The sequence below is a fragment of the Myotis myotis genome, unplaced genomic scaffold (genome assembly GCF_014108235.1).
Source record: "Myotis myotis isolate mMyoMyo1 unplaced genomic scaffold, mMyoMyo1.p scaffold_m19_p_5, whole genome shotgun sequence".
Lineage (NCBI taxonomy): Eukaryota > Metazoa > Chordata > Mammalia > Chiroptera > Vespertilionidae > Myotis > Myotis myotis.
The window spans coordinates 107,837,841-107,843,840 of NW_023416357.1; the positions used below are offsets into that span (position 1 = coordinate 107,837,841).

Here is a 6,000-nt window from a genome sequence, read left to right on the forward strand (position 1 = left end):
CCGGACGCGCCTCCTCGCACTTGACCCGGGACCTCCTCAGTGTCCTCAGTACAGAGCCACGGGCGCACCCCCTGCCCAGGACTGGCCTGGACACGCATCCCCATGGGAGTCAGGGGAGAAGAGGCCGCCCCAAAGCCCCAGCCGGACAGCCCCAATAACAAGCTTTTCGCAGGGCGATGAGTCCTCAGAAATCTCAAGATGGGCGAACTGGGGCTGCAGGAGTAGGAAGGAGAGCAACTCCTAAAGGATGACCACCGGACCCCGCGGCCCGCGACCTTCCGTCTGTACGAAACGGTCCCGTGCAGCCTCCGGAGCAGGGGGCTTGGCTGAGCACAGAATTCTCCCATCCACTCACCCTTCTAGGGCGGTGGATGCGGGCCGGAGATCGCAAGTGAAGTCCTCCTCTAGGCCAGTGACTGCAATGTCAGGGAGCACGAGACCCACCTGGAGGGCAGGTCCCAGGGCAGGTTGCTGGGCCCATCCCCACGCCTCTGCGTGTCTGAGACCTGCATTTCTAACAAGCTCAGGGTGACAGGTGATGGACGCTGAGGCTGCTGACCCAGGGGCCACCTTCAGAGACCCCTGCCCCTCCCCCGTCTGAGGCTGGGCAGAGGTGTGAGAGGCTGAGGGGCCTCATTCCAATCAAAATCACCACAGCAACCACTACGTGCCAGGGGCTGTGCGCTTCATTCACGCATCTGGTGCTCACAGCCCACCTCTCAGGCGGTTCCACTGGCCCTGTCTCCACTTTACACTGAGAAAACGGAGGTTCAGAGAGGGGGCCCAGCCTTTAGAATCACACAGGTCTGGGGTCTGACCCCAGCTCTGCCACTGACCCACTGTGTGGGCTCTTGGGCAAGCAACTCACCCTCCCTGAGCCTTCGTCTAACTCGAAATTGGGGATCACAAAACCCGATTCCAGGGGCATCTGAGGTCGCAGGGGTGGTGATATGAGCGCCTGCACACAAGAAGTGCACAAGAATGTGCACCCCCTTTTTATTTCAGAGAGGAAGGGCGAGGGCGAGGGAGAGAGAAGCATCAATGATGAGAATCATCCATCGGCTGCCTCCTGCACGCTTCACACTGGGAATTGAGCCCAAAACCCAGGCATGTGCCCTTGACCGGAATCCAACCGTGTCCTGATTCATAGGTCAATGCTCAACCGCTGTGCGTCGTCGGCCGGCTGTGCATCCCTTTTCCTGCCAGAAGCCCATCATGATTTCAGCCCCTCTCTGTCTGCCCAGACGCGTCTTCCTGCCTCTCCCTACACACTGGGTACTTCACCTCACCGCTGCACTGGGCTGCTTGGCACCCCTAAACATGCGTGTCCTGGCCATGCCTCCAGGCCTTTGTAAAGGTTATTTCTGGGTGCAAATGCCATTTTCATTCTACTGCTCCACAGAAACTCATATTCACCCTTCAAAACCCACTTTAGAAGTCCCTCCTCTTTGTAGCTTTCCTTGAAATGTCCTCTTCCTGTCCTTGGGCAGAAAAAGATCGAGGATTGCAGCCTCCGATTTGAAGAAGGAGCTCAAAGTGTTACTTTCCCTCCCTCCCCTCTTTCTTCCTTTACTTGTGTTTCCACAGCATTTTATGTGGAGCACAATTCGGAGAACACATGATCAGGCAGCCAGCACTACCATTCTTACACCAGGCCCGCACTGAGCGCGGCCCATGCACCGGGCACCCTCTCAGAGGGCTGGGTTGCTGACTGACATAATGCCTAGAATAAGCCCTTGAGACATGCTCCTTATTACCCATATTTTACATACAAGGAAACGGAGTCACAAAAATGCTGAGTAATTTGCCTGAGACCACACAACTGTGTGCCAGAGCTGGGGTGCAGAGCTGGCGGTGGTCAGGGTGCTGACTTTCACACTGTGCTGCTCTTTAAGAATGAGGGGCGGGCCCCTGGGGACGAGGGCACCCTGGAGGGCGCCTGCCCATCCAAAGGGGAAGCCACATGTGGGGCCTGGAGTTGTCAGCTTTTCTGATTCTCTTTTCTCAAGAGGATCCAGAAACACGGAGTTTTATGTGACATCTCCCACTTTTTAAAATCTTGGGAGTAAGCAAAAGTTTTTAAAGGAACATAGGCCTCATAAAAGCTCCCCACAGGTCTCCTTTGAGACGTCTACCATTTCCTGCATCTCACAGGCAGGACCCCGGCTGTGTCTCTGCAGCCTCGCTCAGCGCGGACCTATGGTAGGTGCCCTGACGCTTCTGGACTGCACGGAGCCAGGCTGGGCTCTCCACAAGCCAAACCTCACCCTCAGGGCCACTCAGCTCTCAGGATTCCCTGCCTGCCCCGTGTGGACGAGGCCCCACATACTGGCTCTGCGCGTCACCACCCCGGGGCCATCTCTGGGCCGGCCCTGCCCAGGCCGAGGTTTCCTGCTCGCCGAGCGCCCACAGTGCTCTGCACACTGTGCTTCTTCCTCCCGTAGACCCCGCCACAGTTCCCGTGTCGCCACCCGCGTCACAGATGAGACAGCTGGGGCTGAGGCAGGGAAGGGAATTGCCCCACCTGGGGAGGGGCGGGGCAGGGCTGGGATTGTGATCCAAGCATCTCTGATTGCAGCTTTTCTCTCCGGCTGTCATGCCAGCCCATGTCTGGTGCACCCACTCCAGGGCATCAGGCCCTCCTCACAGCCTGGACCGGCAGGTCTGTGGTACACCAGCAGGACCTGGACACGCCTGTCTGTGGCCACCGTGCCGAACTCCTCTGTCTGCCATTGGAGAGTGGGGGCGACACGGGAGCATCTAAGGAGAAGCCCTGGACCCACCCCTATGGGGACTGCCCACTGGGGCCCGGACAGGCAGAGCTTGTGGCCTGGCTGTCTCAGGTCTTCGGGCTCAGCAGGGGCCACAGCGGGAGGGGTGTCCTTGTCCACAGCTAGACAGGTGTACATATGTGCACCTGTGCATGTGCAGTGCACACATGTATGAACATGTGCATGCGTATGTGTGTAGGCCAGGTGCGCACACATGCATGTGTGCAATCATGTGTGTGTGCAATGAGATGAGGAGACTTTGAACCCCAAATTCAGATCCTGTGAAGTTAGTTTAGGACAAAGAGCAAAGAACTCTGATTCAACCCAGAGGTATCATTTATACAAAAGGCTGAAATAAAAATAAAATAAAAACCAGTCCCTCCATTTTTGTGACCTAAACGCCCACCAGGACGCAGAGCAGGTGGAAGCCTCTGCAGGTTGAGATAAATAAGCCAGATCGGCGCAGCAGCGATTACAGGGAAGACGGGGAAGCACAGTCGCCAAGTGCTGTGGGTGATCGCACGGCCGCCCACACACCGCGCAGCTCACACACCAAGTCCTGGAGCTGCTCCCCTCGGGGGCAGGGGGGAGGGGGCGGGGGCAGGGGGGAGGGGTGGCAAAGGGGGGCAGGGGGTGGCAGGGGTGGCAAAGGGGGCAGGGGGTGGCAGGTTACAGATAAAGGAGGAGGCTGGAGCCAGGCATTCCTAGTGGACACAGTCGGTTGGAAGGCTGGGACACAGGATGCCTAGATCTGGGGGCGCCTTCACGCAGTCCCCCGCCTGAGGGCTCCTTGGCAGGGATGGAGTGGGGTGCTGCGAAGCTTCCTACCGACGGCAGAAGTTCTGCGTCTTCCCTGCACTTCTCCGTGCCTCAGTTTCCCGCTGCGCCACAGGGGAAGGTCCCCGCTCCACCTGCGTACCCTCTGTTCCCAACTTCTCCCCGGCCCCCAAGTCACAGCGATGTGGCGCTCTGGACAGACCCCGCCTCCGTCCAGCCCTCCCGGCACCGGGAGAGCACACCCGCTCCCAGCCGCTCGCTGGCGGGCTCGGGGGTTTCCAGGTTCAAAGCTGGGCAGTGGGGTCCCGCGGGTCTCCCCCTCCGCCCCCGCCCTGCCCTCCGCCCTCCGCCGCGCAGCGCTCCCCGGGACCGCGGCCAAGAAGGCGAGCCGCTCACCCCCACACATCCGCGCGTCACCCCACACATCCGCGCTCTGCCGCGCCGGTCCGTGCCCCGGTGTCGCCTGGTCACTCTCCTGAACCACGCGCCCCGCGCCGCGCACTCGCGGGGCTCGTCTCAGCCCGCAGGGTCCCCTGCCCCGAGGCGGGGTCCCCAGTGCCCCGGCGCCCGGGCTGAGAAACTTCCGCCGGGAGCGCGGAGGGCGCGGGGAGGATGGGGGGGGGGGGGGCGCTGTCCTACCTGTCGGCCTCGTGGCGGCTGGCGGCGGCGGAGTGGGGCTGGAGCGCCGGGACCGGCGCAGGGCAGGCGCGGGGCGGGGAAGCCGGGAGCGCCCGCGGGCGGAGCTTGGCGGCGCCCAGGCCCGGCCACCCGCACCGGCCCGCCTCCCGGCCGCCTCCCGCGGGCCCTCTTTCCCCCTCCCTCCCTCCCTCCCACGAAGCTCCGTCCACATCCACGCACACCCCACACCCGCCCCGTACGCGCAGCGCACACATCCATTCTGCCTCCGCAGCCGGACACCCACGCGTGCCACAGCGATGCACACAGAGTCCCTCCCCCGCGCGTCCCCAGAGACCCGGTCCCACAGTCCCCTGAGGCTCATCACAGCCGCCTGCGGCGCTCCAACCCCCAGCGTGCCGGGAGGCGCACCCCTGTGCGACCGCGCGCCGTCACACTGCCTGGTGCCTCGGGAACCGGCGCCTGCAGCTGACTCCCCAGAAGTGTCCCTGTGTCTCCCCGCACCCCTGAGTTGGCTCACCTCTGCTTTCCCATGACCTCCTTCCCTCTGCCTCGGCCGCCCCTCCAAGTCACCCTCAGACCTCGTCATCCCCAAAGCCCCACCTCTGTGTTAGGAACTCAGCCCGGGCCCTCCAGAGCCCCACCTTAGCCCCTGCTGCCGGCCCCCTCCCCTCTGTCTCACGGCTCCCTTCCCTCTCTTCGCTTCATCAGCTCAAGGTCCCAACGGTCCTTTCAGCCACTTTCTTGCCAATATCTGTCACACGTGGGTTTTCATGTCCCTTGTGCACGAAAAACCCCAGCTGTCAGCCTTCTCCATCCTGCCACTGAGACACTCCTTCTCACTGTTGCTGTAACAAACGACCACAACGTACTGGCTTCACCCACATTTACTATCTCCTGTTCGGGAGACCAGAAGGCGGACACCCCAGAACCAAGAAGTAGGAGGAAGCACCGGCTCCTCCCTCCTCCCGAGGCCCTGCTCCTCGCCCTCCCAGCTGTGGGATCCTGCCTGCACTCCCTGGCTTGTGGCCCCTTCGTAAGAGCAAGCAATGTCCGGTCAAGTCCTTCTCACCTGCCACCTCTCTGCTTCTCTCTCTCTGCTCCTCTCTCTTCTGCCTCCCTCTTCCACTTATAAAGACCCTCTGATTGCGTTTGGCTTACCCAGATCACCCAGATCACCTCTCCATGTCTAGGTTAAGGGATAACCAACCTGACTTCCACCTGCAATCTTAGTTCCCCTTAATGTGTCCACAGGCCTGGCATTGGGGGTGTCATTCTTCTGCCTACCACACAGACACTGAGCCTGCGGGAGGCTGGGCCCTGCTGGAGAACATCAGTCACTATTTGACACTATCATCATCCTATATAATAAAAGCCCAGCGATCATAATGTCATAATGATCGCTTGACCACTGTGAAATGCATTGACCACCTCTCGGTCCCTCCCCACGGGCCCGCAGGCTCCGATCACCGATGGTGAACAGGGAACCACGGGGAACTGGGGTGGGTGGCAGCAGGGCGGGACTGGGGACTGGCGAGCAGGCAGGAGCAGGCCCTGATCGCAGGCTAGGCCTGGGGACCCTACCCGCTGGGCCTCTAGTCTATAATAAAAGCCTAATATGCTAAGTTTCCGATCATCTGGTGACCAGTCAACTGTTCAACCAATCAAAGCGTAATATGCTAATGATATGCTAAGGTTGCTCAACCTCTCCCTATGACATGCACTGATCACCAGGGGGCAGACAGTTGACTAGTCAACCAATTGCTATGATGACCATTGACCACTGGGGGGCAGATGCTCTGACCGGTAGGTTAGC

General features: G+C 60.7%; 1 protein-coding gene across 3 annotated transcripts in view; it reads right to left on the reverse strand.

The window, feature by feature from the left end:
• Window positions 1-4,322, reverse strand: part of SCNN1B (sodium channel epithelial 1 subunit beta) — a 50,288-nt gene extending 45,966 nt beyond the window's left edge. For 2 of the 3 annotated variants that reach the window (XM_036309497.1, XM_036309495.1), the window contains exon 1: window positions 4,188-4,322. The gene's annotated coding sequence lies outside the window, so the exon portion shown is untranslated. The remainder of the gene's footprint in view (window positions 1-4,187) is intronic. The other variant, XM_036309498.1, reaches the window with a different exon arrangement.
• Between the last annotated feature and the right edge of the window lie 1,678 nt (window positions 4,323-6,000).